The 16,736-nt window shown below is 29.4% G+C and overlaps 1 long non-coding RNA gene across 1 annotated transcript; it reads right to left on the bottom strand.

Moving 5' to 3' along the window:
• Positions 1-4,747: 4,747 nt before the first annotated feature.
• On the bottom strand, positions 4,748-12,938 carry LOC122271828 (uncharacterized). The gene is made up of 2 exons (XR_015430285.1): positions 12,782-12,938; positions 4,748-7,778 (listed from the first exon to the last, which is right to left on the bottom strand). It is a non-coding gene; the product is annotated as an uncharacterized LOC122271828 (long non-coding RNA).
• Between the last annotated feature and the right edge of the window lie 3,798 nt (positions 12,939-16,736).

Below are 16,736 nucleotides of genomic sequence, written 5' to 3'. Positions count from 1 at the left end.
TATTCATTTGCACCCTTTTCAACCTTAACGACGTATTTAAATAACAACCTCCTTTATACCTTTAAAATATACCTCGTTTATACCTCGATTTTTTTCATAAGAGTAGACAGGCACTTTAACCAACAAAACCACAGCACCAAATTTCTGACGACCACCATTTTCTAAAGCTTATGAAACTTAAAAGCAATAACTCGTATTTTTTGTGAATCTCCCGTAGAAAGATTTAAATTCAATACTTTTTTTACAGACACTGAGGAGATTCAGACAATTCACTATACAGACGTTTTTACCAACTAAGCTACAGCAGCACATATTCAGAACATTACGGTCCCGCAGTGGACTGATCGTTAAGACGCGGTTCCCTGAAGATCACCGAAGTCAAATATCACTAGCTGCGGTCTGTGTGCGGGTGGGAGATCACTTGGATCAGTCTGCGTAGGGACCGAGGGAGTGCGGTATGGGTCCTCGTTAAACTGTTCTACCGTAAAGTACTCGACTTCGCGTGCAGGTCGTTGGGCTATCGAAGCGGGGGTGTCATCACCTCTGCAGAGGATCAAAATTGTGATGGCTTGTCTTCGGATCATCCTTAGGGATGTTTCCCAGACCGTCGCCAATAGCCCATTGTGCAGCTCTAGTGCGACGTAAATTAACTACAACAACAACAATCAGATCATTACGTCAAGAAAATCCACACAAAAAATTTTGAATCATATTTTGAAAAGAGAAAGAAACAATTGAAACTGTATTGCTTCACAATTGCTAAGGAACAACTGATTTATGTAAAGTAGCATTCTTGACAGCCAACCAATAACAGTAAGAAGGCGTGGTAGAACAGAAGCCGTTATCTGTATAAAAGGCAGTGCTTACAATCTCCTCATTCATTAAAAATTTCATAATGTTAGGTATTTGACCAAAATAGCAGCATAGGTTGTTGAACTTATTTCTGTGAAATTCAGTGTGGTGTTGCAATAATAATGTGCAAAATATCATTTGAGTTCTTACGATCATGGACGAGCAGTTAGACGACTAGAAGCGAAAAGGAACAGAAATGTCATTCCTAGGCAGATAGCTACAGACTTCGTAACCACTACCGGTACACACATATTAATCACAGAACCATCTCACTGCGATGAAATGAAGTTGGTTTGCATGCACGGAAACCTGTCAATGCATCCTGCTCTAACCATGCCATTGTCTAAGAATATTACGTTGGTGAAAGGAACGTAATGGTAGGGGTAACCAGTAAAAATCCCGATTCAGTATGGCAAGTAATTCTGGCTACCTGCTAGTGCGGAACACCTTGTGCACAATAGGTTCATAAACGTGATCGGTATGGCCCAGACATCAAGCGCAATGGCTGAATACTGCTTCACATCTTTGAACGAGGCAATATTACATCGCAGCGGTATTACAGAGAGATTATTTTGAATCATGTTCGTCTTTTTGGGGTGTGGTAGGTCCAGATTTTCTGTTCATGGACGACAAAGCGCGCCCACACAGGTTTGGTGAAACATCAGATACACTAGATGGTAAACATATTGTCCATATGCAATGGCCTATGTTTTCCTCGGATCTAAATCCTATAGAGTATGCTAGGTTGCCCTTGGCAGACGTGTTTCAGAAAGAACACACCGTTTCAAAAGCGCTCAAGAGCTGAAAACCGACTTGAGAGAGGAGTGGGACATTATCCCATAAGGACTCTTCAATAGTTTAGTGGACAGCATAAGTAACAGATGTAACATGTACATTAATGTCCGGCTTGGTACAACATCTCCACATCACTCATTAAAAAACTCAAAGTATGCCAGAATAAAATCCTCAGGAAAGTAGCAAAAGCAAGATGGTTTATCCGCAATAAAAACATACATCGCGACCTCAACATAGATTTTCTAGATCATCATATTGCAAAGTTAAATTTCAGATTTTTCGAAAAGACCATAAATTGTGACACCGCAGGATTCAACGAAATTTTTACTTTTGAAAACTTAAGAGAAGACATAAACCTCAGACCGATGGCAGTTCATTTTTGTAGTGACGTAATTTTAACTAAAATACAAAATATTTAATTTCCTTTTATTCCAATTACCAGAAAGAACCACCTTAAAGACCACAATACAAGACGAATGGGAAAAAGGCCGCTAACGGCCCCAGGAGCCCAGATATATTTCGATGATTATGACATTAATATCCGAGGTAATCATATATCTTACTGAGATACTCATTTTTGTTTCATTCTGGCAAGAAGACAAATTTTTCACGGCTGTTGGAAAAACGGACAAAAAGCATCTTTTTTATTTCATTATTTTGCATAATAGTAAATGCACATTATCTCTACTAAATATGTTTCATTTCATCAATCAGCGTCTATAATTAATTATTCGGAAAAATGTAACTGTTCCTTAACAATCGTCAAGTAGTGTATATAGCAGAGAGTCTCTCCAACTTCAAATGCATCATTTCTGAAAAGCTAGCAAATAAAAAAAAAAGAAAGAAAACTCCCCTAATAATTTTTGTCTCTAATGCTTGGACTTTTAAGTGCCATAATGGTTCAAAAGGCTGACCTGAAATAAGCTAATTGCAGGGAAGGAACAGCAGCCTAACCATTTTGGAGAAGAAAAAAAATTGTTTTGGAGCAAATCAATTTGGTAAAGCAGATTGGAGTAAGTAATTTTAATATTCGGAGCATATATTTTGATATTTAGCTAGCATTAGAGCAATAGTGCAATTTTGCTTGCAAAATTTAATATACTGTTTATATTTAAAAGAATTATTCTTAAAAAAGTTCTTGTAATTTTAAATCATTAAAATATTAAGACACGATTTTGACTACCAAAGGAAAAAATATTTTTTGAAACTATGTGAAATTCTGTAACAGAGTCCTTATTAAAACTGCACCAATTACCATAATACCAGTAGTCAATATTATTAAAATTAATAAAATGTCATTGGCGTCTATAGAAGTATGGCGATTTTTTATGCTCCTCCTAAGGGAATAAATATCGTTAATTTTGCTTTTTAGTGCAAAGCTTATTTTTCTTTATTTAAATTTACACATATTTACAAAAATTAATTAACCATCATCATTAGCGTCAGTTATAGTACAGTGATTTTTTACAATTCTCTTAAACAAATTAGTATCACTTTTCCATTAATTTTGTATTTCAATACATAACTATTATTTTACATTTCATTTATCATTTTTTTTTAATTATTTATTTTAATAGAAACTCCTCTTAAATGAAGAACTAAAAACAAAATATAAATGTGGTTTCAGATAGCTTCTGAAATGCTAATTTGTTGATATAGTCTGCCATTGCTACCACATTAACGTTGCTCATTGAATTTATAAGGAAAAAACAATTAAATATTAAAGTATGTGCAATAAACTCTTTTCTGATGAAATAGAGCAATAAACAAACATCACTGATGTCATCTTTTAAATATTTGAAAAAGTTTAATCGTCTGTAGTTTAATTTAAAACAATGGCTAATGCAAAACCAATGAGAAAATTTCATTTTCCAAATGGCTCTTCCAAGAGATCTAATTGAAAATTTTAAATGAATTTTAAGATGAAAGGCTAAAATTGTTCCTTGCAGTCACTGTCCAAATTTCAGGATGATAGAGCTAGCAATCCCAGAGTTATAAGAGGGACACAGACACACAACCATTTCAATTTATAATACGTAATAGATTTAAAATTAGTAGAAAATGCATTATTAAATAAAAAGGATATTACAGAAATGCAAAGAATAACCTAATCAACTAAGCAATTAACTATGCAAAGAATATCAGCTACTAAGTATAGCAATAACTTAAAGGAAGTACTAAAAAAAAAAAAAGGTGTGGTTTCAGATAGCTTCAGGAATGCTAATTTGTTGATATAGTCTGCCATAGCTAACATGTCAGCATGGCTCATTAAGTTTATCTGACATAGTGAAAAAACATATAAATATTAAAGTATGTGCAATAAACTTTTTTTTTATCAGAGTAATAAGCAAGCTATGATGTCATCTTTAAAATATTTGAAAAAGTTTAATCATCTGTAGCTTAAATACACAAGTGGGCGACCTTTGTGCTAAAATACAAACTAAGGTAAACAACCTATAAGAGCACAAAAATTATTTATAAATGCAGACAGCTGTTTTGGATGCTCAAAGGGCAACCTTCATCAGTGCAACAAAAAGAAATGAGAGAAAACAGGGTAAATATATAGAGAAAGGTGACGTCACAAGGGGGGGGGTTAGAGCAACGGCCAATAGGAGGGAAGGGTGAATGGATGACGACGAATGGGAAGTGAGGAACAAAAAAGGGGGGTTAGTTAGGTTTAATCATAGATTTCCAAACAGGAGAAAGATAAGGAATGCTGGATAGGTCATTGACCAACAGTTTGGAATTTTTGAAAATATTATAGGACTCATAAAAATCTAAATCAAAAATTGAAGAACAATTTTGAATGACTTTAGAAGAAGAAAGTTATTTTTTTCTTCTAAAGCTGTCTGCATTTATAAATATTTTTTGTGCTCTTAAACGTTGTTTACCTTAGTTTGCATCTGTAGCTTAATTTAAAACAATGGCTAATGCTAAACCAATGAGAAAATTTCATTTTTCAAATGGTTCTTCTTAAAGATCTAATTGAAAATTTTGAATGAATTTTAGGATCAAAGGCTAAAATTGTTTCTTGCAGCCACTGTCCAAATTTCAGGATGGAAGAACTAAGAGTTTCAGAGCTACAAGAGAAACACACATAGGCACACTAACTTTTCCTTTTATTATAATAGATTTAACATTAGTGGAAAATGCATTATTATATAAAAAGGATATAACAGAAATGCAAGGAATAACCAAATTAAATAAGCAATTAACCATGCAAAGAATAACGGAAAAAATATCTACAAGGGTTTCCTGCAGAAAAATTTTTAAAAAGAGGCTTAGGTTATATTTAAATATGCATTTAAAATAATTATATAATAGAAATATGCCAATAATATCAAAAACTAAAAATTCCCTTACTGTAATAAACTTTATTTAGCATCACTGATATATACAATCATTTATGATATGTTGCATCATCAATGTAGGATTCATTCTAGGCAAGATTTGAGGGACACATCACACCTGTTTACCCTTTGAAGGAAAAATTACTGCCATGCATACTCTTTAGTCCTGATTATGTGCCCCACTATACTAAAAAAATAATAAAAGAAACAGTCAATCTCCTACTAAATTCACTTGATTTTCTGATAGTTTTCAGCTATCTCCATATAGTTTTTCAAATTGCAAAATTTTTAATATGATATAATTAAGACTCCCGAATTTTGAATTTGAGTAAACACTTTTTGACATACTCATTTTGTGATGGTTCTAAATCCACATAATTTTGCTATCCCTTTTTAAACTCATTCTACATTGATTTCCAATCAAAATACTTTCAATATGATGTAACAATTGATTTTTGCACACAAATTGGACAAAAATGCACTTTTCACTCAAGAATATTATTAGAGTTTTGGAGCAGCGTGGCGCAATTTTGGTACAAAAACAAAAAACAGTAATAAGGAGCTGAAATTTCTTTTTGGAGCAGTTTGGTTCAATTTGCACAACTGCTCCAACCCTGCAATAAGTTACAGCTAACTATTAATTAAATTAGGAAATCAGCTGGAAAAAAAAACAATGTAAAGTGGGATTACTTCGAGACATTTATTAAGGGCTTTTCCTTGGTTCTCGTTTAAGTTGATGATATATGTTTAATATTATGATATATATATATATATATATATATATATATACAAAATAAATAAATACAAGAAAACACGAAGAAAGTTAAGAAAAACAATAAGTTTCATTTATTGCGCATAAGCTGCAAGTAAATAGAACTCATTAGATAAGTTCAAAATGATATCATATTGATACAATATCAGATAGCACTCTTTTTTGCGGATATAATCGTGTGGGCTGATGAAAATATATCTTTTATTTTCCGGTTTTTTTAATAAATTTCAACCTTTTTTTTTTTTCTTTAAATCAGTTGTTTGTTATTTCCTTCATTATTATCCCCCCCCCATGATTATATATATATATAATCATGATTCATGCTCAAAAAGAAGAAATGTTTCCCTGACTTTTCCATGTTTTCCAGGCAGATTTATATAAAATTCCAGAAAATTTTTTTAAAAAAATTCAACAAAATTTTTATTTAATAAAAATGTATATTCAAATTATAAATACAATTGCAATATATTAATAAGGAATTTTTATTTTTAAAAAAATCAGAAGATTTAAATATTGTCAACAAGAAATAATAAATTTCCAGAACTATAAACATGACTGAAAGGTAAAATAAGACTAAAGGAATTTACTAGGCAATATAAAAAAAAAATTATCAGTACAAAATTGATGAAAAGAAAACAAAAATACATAAATAATCTATACATAATTAAAATTAAATTTTAATCAATGTGATAACCTTTCTGCAAACAAAAACACAATAAGCAATCAAAACACAAAATATTGGCATCCATAAAAATCAATAATGGGCAAGATAAGATAAGCACAATTAAGATTGCAAATCTTAATTAAATAATAAAAATTTAAAAAGAAAATAATTTTAAAAAATTTTTTAACACCAATTATCAAACCATCCTAAAAAGAAACTAATAAATTTATACACAATCCAACAAATTGAATTCAAATTAATCTATATTTATTAAATTAAGTCAAATAGAATAAATAACTAAAAAATAGTACTTCTTATCAACTGACAAGCAAAAAATAGATAAATAGAGACCCAATATCAATCCTTAGCTATAAAATAAATAAATTTTCCTAAAATATGAAACAAAGTTGCAAAAAGACGAAAAATAAAAGTAGAACTTATTAATCAATAAAATAAAAGAAGACCTTTTTAACAACAAAGTTATCCTAAAATATAATAAAAAAAACTAAATTTCAAAAAAAATATTATAAAAATAATTTGTATTTAATCAAAATTAAATCATATTTAATCAACAGATGAATGTTTCTAAGAATAGAAACAAAAAAATAAAACTATAAAAATGCAATACGTTAAGATTTTCTATTTAAAAAATTTAATCATAAATAAGATGGATAAATACACAAATTTCTACACCAGAAAGGAAAGCAAATAACAGAATGATATTTATTGGGCACATACATTATAGTTGGAAGAACAAGTAATTAAATTTTCAGGATATTTGGATGTATAGATCCTGAGGAATCAGTACTTAGAACAGCCTCCCCTGGCAGCAGTAACAGCTTTTATTATACTCCTGGGCATCAAGTCGAACAGAGATTGGATAGCATGGACGGGTACAGCATTCCATGCAGCTTCAACATTATGCCTCAATTCCTCGACTGTAGCAACTGATGAGTGGTGGGGTACCAGGTGTTCGACAACCATTGACCAGATGTTTTCAGTTGGTCAGTAGAGCGTACTGGCCAGGGCAACAAGCAAACATGTTCTGTATCAAGGAAGGTCAGGACATTGCAGGCAACATGCGGCTGTGCATTGTCCTGCCGTAGCGTTATGGTGGGCTTGAAGATAAGGCAGAGGAACTGGCCTTAACGCATCAGAAATGTAATGGCTGCTGTTCAAAATGTCGGCAATGTGAACAAGAGGAGATCCAATGGCCCCCATACCATTACTCCAGATGATAGGACAGTATGACAATGTTGAATGCAAGCTGCCAATGGGCGTTCTCCACGATGTTGTCAAACACAGATGCGGCCATCATGATGCTGTATACAGAACCTGGATACGCCTGAAAAGATAGAAAATATAAATTATGACGGTAAAACCACAAATTAATAAAAAAATATTTTAAAAAAACTTATTTTAATGATAAATACCAAACCAACAAAAAAAAAATGGAAATATATAAGTTTATTGACGTCATTCATTTAATTAAAGTAAAGCCAAACAACCAATAACAATTAATAGTATCACAGCAAATAAAATAAATTAAACCAAATTATAATAAACTAAAGATTTATTAAAATCACCAAATTAATATAAAACAAAATTAATGATTAAAAATGTAATATATTTCATATCTAGTTATAAAGAAAAAAAAGAAAATGATAAAATACAAGGGATCAAATTAAATAAGAACACTTAAAAATTAACAAACAGAAACGATAATTATATGAAGTACTAACATAAATATTAAAACATTGGACAAGGCAGAATATAATGAGATCAATTGAATGAAAAAAAAATCATTATCTTAAAACTCATGAATAAGAAGAACTATTTTATTGAATATAAAATTTATTGCTAACGAAAAAAAAATTCAAAACATAGTGGAATCAGAAATGTATCACTTGGGGAAAAAAAGAAAGCTGCAATCTATTTAATCAAATTTGTTTTTAGTAGTTGTTGTAGTTTATTTACGTCACACTAGAGCTGCACAATGGGCTATTGACGACGGTCTGGGAAGCATCGCTGAGGATTATCCGAAGACACGCCATCAAAATTTTTATCTTCTGCAGAGGGGATGGCACCCCCGCTTCGGTAGCCCGACGACCTGCACGCAAAGTCGAGCACTTTACGGTAGAACAGTTTAATGAGGACCAATACCGCACACCCTCGGCCCCTACGCAGACTGTTCCAAGTGGTCACCCACCCGCACACTGACCGCAGCCAGTGATGCTTGACTTTGGTGATCTGCTGAGAACCGAGTCTTATCGATCAGTCCACTGCGGGACTTTGCTTTCAGTAATAAATAATTGTATGTTTAAGCATAAACTATCTTCTGCTTTTATTTATAAAAGCAGGCATTTTTTTATTTTTAACAAAAGCAGATGTGATTCCACATCAGGAAAAACTTGTAAATGATGCCACATCTCTGAGGAATCAGAATTCATTCCATTAAAATATGTTATTCTTTTAATAAATATCAAATAAATAAACATAGCAGATGATAAAAAATAAAAAAACATTCTGTTCTTAATAATTAATGCATTGTCAAAAATGATGAAACAACTTTTCATAATAAATCAAGAATAAGGAAAATTGAGAAACAAAAGTGGATTTAAAAAAAAAAAAACTGTCATGTCAAAACTCTCAAGGTAGATATTTTAGGTTCCTAACTTGGACATCCAATTGACAGCACTCCAAAAACATTTAAGAATAACAGAATGTTCAGAATACATTTAACAAAAATTTGTCTGTAAAAAAATTTTTAAAAAAATCCTTTATTGTGCAAATGCAAATTATAGTTAAAACCCAAAGATCAAATTTTTCCATGATAATCAATCATTCAAAGGAAATATAAGAGCAAAAAAAAATTTATTTTATTTTTTTTTTTTTTTTTTTAAGTATGAAGATCTTCAAAATCATGGTTGATAATCAAAGGACGAGCCAAAATAGATTATCATAGAAATTAATAAAAAATTAAATCCTAAGTTTTTATTAAACTCAAGTCATAAGACCAGACCACTGACAGTGCATATTTTATTTGTCTGTTGAAACACAAATGTTTCACCACACAACTGACTGACAACACACTGACACAGATGTTTTATTTTGGCTAAAAATTGGGTATATTTGTCTAACAGTATATGATAAACATTATAAATAAAATATCTATATCAAAAACATGCCTCATAGTGGTCAAAAAAGAAGCTCAGGATGAAAAATACACAAAAGTCAGGGCCAAACTCAGGGCAATTTTAGCGTAGTTAGCTTTTTTTAAAAAAAAAAAGATAATAAATAAATAAAATACAAAAGATCAGGGAGAACCAATTAAAAAGTCATGATTTATAAAACTGAGCAACTTCCTGTAAAGTTATTATTTATAGTCTGCTGAAAGAGAGATTTTTCTACTGCATCAGAATTGATAAACTAAGATTTTACTCTGAAAATTTAAGTTTTTTTTTCTTTATTTCAAAATGACCTTATTGTATAAAGAAATTTTTATCAGTCTTTTGTAATGAAAATAATGAACAATTCACATTATGGTCCCCAAACTAAAATAATTTACCTACTAAACTTACTCAGAATTAAGTCTTTAAAAAGTTCAACTTAAAATAGTTTTAACTTCTGTATATTTAAAAATAAATGTCCACAAAAAAAAACTTAACATATCTAACCTTCTATTATTTAATATTTTTCGTCAAAGTACATACTTATTAAGAGTAAACATTTAATTGATTGACAGAAGCACAATAGAAAATTTGGTGATGAAAAAAAACAGCAAAAAACACATGAGGATGCATTTAAAATTGTATAAAATTAACTATTAACATTACTAATAATAATTTTGTTCCATAACAAACTACAGCTCAAGTCTATCATAACCACAATTTACTATAATAAATGTAACTGGCATTTTATAGTGCTTGTTATTATGAACAAATACACATATTTAGTGCTAAAATGTAAATGTTTTTCCTTTGAGTTATTTTTTTCCACACAATACATTTCAACTAGCATTAAAACTCAAACAAGTTAGAAATTAACAGCAAGTTGCTATGATATGAATTTTTATAAAATGCGATGAAAAAATTTTAACAAAATGCAATAGCTTTTAACTTAATAACACTGAATGTTAATTTTAATAGTGAGTTGTTACAAAAGGGAAATAGGCAGCATGATAGATTTTGGTCAACAAAAAGCACATTCTTTTGAAGTATGCAGCAAGATTTTCAAAATCAGCAGAAGAAATTTCCTATATGAATTCCCTCTTCTAAACTGATATCAGGAGTGAATAAAAAAATAATTTCTATTCTGTGTAATATTGCTCACTTAAACAGAAGAAAAATTTATTTCCTTAAAAAAAATTGGCGCAATAGGGTATGGCTAGTAATGTTTTACTCAGGGTTGGGTTTTTGACGTCAAAAAGTGGTTTTTGACATGACAAGGGTATAATACTGGTTTAAACCGTCAAAAACCCGTCAAAAATGTCAAAAACTGAAGTTTGCCAAGAAAATATATAAACTTCAAAACTACCAACAGTTGCCATGCATTATATTGAAATTTAATTATACTATAGGTAATCAGCAGGTTTTAAATTATTTTTTAATTAAAATTAAGGTAAAATAACAGATTTAAAATCTCAGAAATTTATATTCAAATGCATGTGCAGAAAAATTTTGCACAAAAATTTTTTAAATATTTATATTTAAAAAAAAAATTTTTTTTTTTTGATACTTAAGAAAATTAAAAGTTTATTACTATGCATTTTTGACATATAAGGAACATGTAACTAATATTTATAAGAAACTTACAAGTTATGTTGTATAATTACAAACTTGATACAAGATACAAGTGTATAAAAAAATTTTTTTAATGTTATACCGAATGTCTTTATTATCCAATATGTTAATTTGAATTTAAAAGTAGTTATATTTATGAATAATGATAAATATAATTCATATTGTTTATTATATTTATTTATAATTATTACACTTATCATTTTAAAAAAATTTTTATCTCTTAATTTTTTTTTCTCCACTTGTACTAAGAATACAAATAATGTATATCTTGAAAGCAAGAAGTAAGTATTCAACAGCTGAATATTTAGATATTCAACAAAACTATATCGTATTCAGCAAAATGAAATTCACAAGTATTTGGATAAACTAAATTTTCAGCATAGTAAATGAATAGGCTGAATATACTGTAAATCGACACTAACTACTCTGTGTATTTAGCAGAAAGCACTTAAATTTGTATTGTCTTATGTTAAAAAGATTTAAAAGAATATTAAAAAAAAATTTTCTTTAAAAGAAGATGTCTAATGTACAAAACTGCTAATGTTTATCTTTAAAAATGTCTGATTTTTAGTATAATCTATACTATACACTAAATTTGGTTATAAATAAATTTCTTAATAATATCACTGCAGATTTTCAATAACACATGAAAATGAATACATAATATTACAAAAGATGTGAGTTTTCAAAAGTACAAGATTTTGGTTACTATTCAAAATATAAGTGTTTCTTCAAAATTTTAAATTTATTTTTTCTAGAACATATTTAGAAACACTATCCTTTAAAAAATATATAAATTTTATGTATTAATTAAATTTCACATATGAATATAGGTTTTTGACATTTTCGACATTTTTGACAGTGAGGTTTTTGACGTGACGGTTTAAACCATGGTTTAAACTGTCACATGTCAAAAACCTGCCAACCCTGGTTTTACTTGTTATAAACACACAATTTTTGCATATTTAATATTAGTGTCTTGATGGTGACTTGAAAGCTTGTCATAATAGCGATTTTCTCATATTATGTTTTATACTTATCATATCAAGCTTTTACTATACAATAGAAGAGTAAAATAGAGCTCTGAAATAGAAAAAAATTAGGAATATTGGGAAAAAAAGCTAAAAAAGTTAAAATAACACAAACTATTCATAATAAGGAATATCAGGTCAACTACGATCCCTGTAAAAAAATTTCGGACATTACTTTTTAAAATTATCAAGGATTTAATCCTTATTTATACCTCTTAATCGGAATCTCCCTTTAGTTTTGAGAACAAAATTGTTAAAAATATATAGTTTTAACTGTTGTAAGTAATATAATTTCATCTGTTTTCAAAAAAAAAAAAATTCAAGTGTCATTAGAATACAAATATCAAAAATGACTAGATAATAATAGAAGTAATACAGTGTTCCTATCATACTTTTAAAGCTCTGATAATTAAATCTTAATTGAATGAGCATGGGCCATGCAAGGTTGTAACTCAAAACTTTTTAATATGTAATTTTTACTAAACCAAGTCTTTCAATTGTATTTTCATCCTTACCAGCCACTAATCACTAATTTTAGTCAGCCAACATTACCAGCCAAGTTCAGTCCATATAATTCAAATTTTACACTGGTCCATACGAAAACAAAAACAAGAACCGTTGTTGCCAGCCCAATTTTAAATTTAATCTTTAATTAATTATTACCTAGGGCTATTGCAGGGGCCATTCTTCCTGAATGCGGTTTGCGTACTTCCGATCGCCGCTCCTCCCTCCACGGCAATCGGAAGTGCGGGTGCTGCACAAGTGCTGCAAACTATGAGAAGTTATTAAAACAATCATTACGATAAAATATTACTCATAGTCTTTAAAATAAGTTAATCTTTTACTAAAGTGACCACTTCTTGCTCTGGTATTACCATCACTTTTAGTCATGCACATGATTAGATGTCGGTACAATATATTGCAATGTGCAATACGTTTAAAATTATAATTATCATCATTAGGACCAACTCCTACCTCCAACTACTATTCTTAGTTCAAAGTCTCTTAATTATCATCTATCGCCATAATTTCATCAAAAACATTTTCAGATGAATAAGTTGAGTACAAATAAAAGTCCTGAATGAGCACTGCCCATTTATGCATTCTGTACGCGAAACTACTGCCAACTGTATGTTTGCATATTGCTGTCCCATAATTTATCTCACCTCTATGTAATTAGGTGCTTCATTTTTCTCAAGATTTCGTTGAAACAGGGAAAAACCGTTTTCAAAGATTGCATGCGAATAACTCAACGTAGAAGGATGGAAAACATAGTAAAATGTTCCAAATCATGCCATCACTCCAGGGCCGTAACTACGCCGGGGCAGTCGGGGCACCACCCCGGGGCCCCGACGGTCAAGGGGGCCCCATATGAAGGGACCACGCGACATTTTTTCTATTTAGTTTATATATATATATATGAAAGAGATTGTGTGAAGATTTGCTAATATCTTCTTTTTCGTAGTTACAATCGACTTTAACATAGGGTGAAAGACTCTTTCCGAGAATTATTTCCCTTCCTCAAAAGAGCAAAAACGCTTCACAGAAAAGAGGAACGGAAAGGCATTTTTGAAGCTATACCCCTAATAAGAAACTTTATGTTGTTCTGAAATTAACTTGAATGGGCAAATAAGGTGCCTTTTGAAATTGGGGAAAGTAAAGTGAAAGTGGAAAAATATCTTTATTTTCACTCTATTTTTTGAGGGTAGAAAACTTTATTTTGTTTCAAAAGTGTAAAGAAGTGTTTCACCCCTTCTGAAATTTAGACATTCTCAAAAGTAAGTTCTAGTAGAATTAATACATTCAGAAAGAGAAAAAAGCTATTTTTTTCAACATTTATGTTATTTTCCAAATAGAAAACTTAATTTTCCCCCAAATAAAAAAGAGAAATCTGCTTAAATTTTTTTTTTAAGGAAAAGCAAATTTAAAGATATTTTCCAAGTAGAAAATTTTATTTTCCTCTTAAATAAAAACGAGGGAGCTAAGAAAGAACTTTGCTTCACAAAAATAAAGTAAAATTACTATTTAACTCATTTTTTTCTACTTTTAAGCTTTTTTTCAAGTAGCAAACTTTATTTTCCTCGTAAATTTAATTGCTGAGCGTCATTCCTTCTGAAACATTGACATTCACTACAATAAAGTAATTTTTGTTTATAAAATAGAATTAGCAATTTCAGAAAAAGAAACTACTATTTGTTTCACCTTTTGAAGCTATTTTTTAAATAAAAAAATAAAATAAAACTCCCCCTCCCCAACCGAGACAAATACGTCTGTTTTGTTTGAATTTTCTTCCACATATGACAATTTCTAATTTATTAAGAAAAAATTTTAAAATTAAAATTTAACCAAAAGAAGGGCTCAGCATAAAAAAATAAAACAAGTGGTTAGGAAACTAAAATAGTTGCCTCTCTTTTACCCTTCCCTGGTGTAATAAAATGCATCCTTCACTGACATATATTTTAAAGCATTTCTTGACTCTCAACACCTGCAGATCACCAACCGAGACAGTTATCTGACCCCTCAAAATATAGGCATCTCCTTTTACACCATGGGGAAATGTCCTTCCTTTGACTTCTTTAAATTGCCCTGGGCTTTACGACCCTAGGCTTTTTGTCCTTTTATAAAATATCATATATTTCCAGAACCATGCATTTGTCGGTTAGTCACAGTTGTCTTAAACAAGCAATTATATAGATGTTCTAGGAAAACAGAAGCAAGCTTTTAAGGGATCGAAGGGGATTACTTCTGTTGATATATTTTTTCTGAAAGAAACGCGGGAATCACTCTCTGTTAAACTTCAATTTTTAGCTTCTTTAATTGCTTCATTAAAATTGACTATTTTTAATTCAAATATAGATTTTTTGTTAACTTTTATTTTGTTCCATCTTTCAAATTAAAATTTAACTTTAATTGATACTAATTAAAATTATTTGCAACTTTTTTTTAAAAATATAAATGTCATTACTTTGGATTACAACAAAACGAAAAGGAAATTGATTTCTAAGGAGGTAAACAATTGTTTACATTAAATTATTTAATACATTCAAAACTGCGTATTAATGTACTGTTGGAATTGGTTTTTTTATATTCCTATATCAAATTGCTTTTATGTAATACATTTTGTTCTTATTTTATATTTTTAAAATTAAGACCATTCAATTTTTAAAATTGGAAATTCGATTTTTTATGCTTTTTAACAATTTTGCTTTCATTCAAAATTAAAAAGCAAACTTTGATTTTGTTTAAAAAAATCATATTTAATTTAATTAAAAAATCGCATTTAATTTAATAAAACGCTATAAACATTGTTTCGTTGAGAATAACTGAAAATATGTCATCATTTAAAGTATTTTGGTTTAAATAAACCATTGTTTTTCAATCAATAAAAGAAAGTTCTTCGAAGAAAATATTTTATTAGGTTGTTTTGATAATTCTTTCTACTTTTATGAGAGACTTTAGTAGATTCTTTGAGATCAGCATTATCTACATTGCATTAAAATTAAACTAATTTCAAATTCCTTGGTTTCACTGACAAAAATGGTACATGTTGTCGTTTTATATAATTAAGAGAGAAAAAGAAGAAAATATGTTAATTCAAAAAGCAAGGAAATATCACGATTGGGTTGAGAATGCAATTAATCTTCTTTTAAATTTACTATTTCATTCTTATCTTATATGATAACCACATTATATTGAGCGGAACTAAGACATCAAACCCATTGCACATTTATTCTGTCTTATTTATTTGACTATCTCTGTTGTTTTTGCAACACTAATTTATATAAACAAAAGTAATCTTTATTCTAATACAAAAAATTAATCTTAACTGATACTTCAAATATTAAAATAACGAATAAATATATTTGATACAAACGTTTAACTAAAATATTATTATTAAAAACAGCTTTAATTAGAAAAAAAATCATATTTTCAAAAATGGCACAATTTGTTTCCATCACAATTGAGAAAGGAGGTAGTGTTGAGCGCACTTAATATAGTGTTTTTTAAATAAAACTGTTATAGGATCATCAAAGTAATTATCTTGTGATAACTTTCTGAGAACTTTTTTCACGCATTATTTTTCTCAGTTTATAGTATACATTTTTGAAAATTTTAATACTGAAACTATAAATATTGCTGATGTAGGAAAGGAATTTATCCGACCATCAGAATTACATTTAATCATTTCTTTAAAATGTGTGAACATTTCTGTTTATCAATGAATTACTTTATTTTCCGTTTTCAATATTGGAGCAAGATGTGTAAAACATTACACTTAAGATTCTAGTTTTGAGACTTATTATTTTTTTTCCATTGTGAATATGATTTTCACTGCAACCAATGTTTAAGATATTCATTGAAATATTTTCAAAGCTATTGTATTTTTCAAAATAGAAATCCAAATCACATAAAATTCATTGTCATTACAAACCATTAAAAAGGTTTTCTTCTTATTTTTTGTTTTGGAAA

This window comes from Parasteatoda tepidariorum, chromosome 11 (genome assembly GCF_982258835.1).
Source record: "Parasteatoda tepidariorum strain Cologne lab strain chromosome 11, Ptep-v5.0, whole genome shotgun sequence".
Taxonomy (NCBI): Eukaryota; Metazoa; Arthropoda; class Arachnida; order Araneae; family Theridiidae; genus Parasteatoda; species Parasteatoda tepidariorum.
The sequence above is the reverse complement of the archived record's forward strand: the minus strand, read 5'-3'. Positions and strand labels throughout refer to the sequence as shown.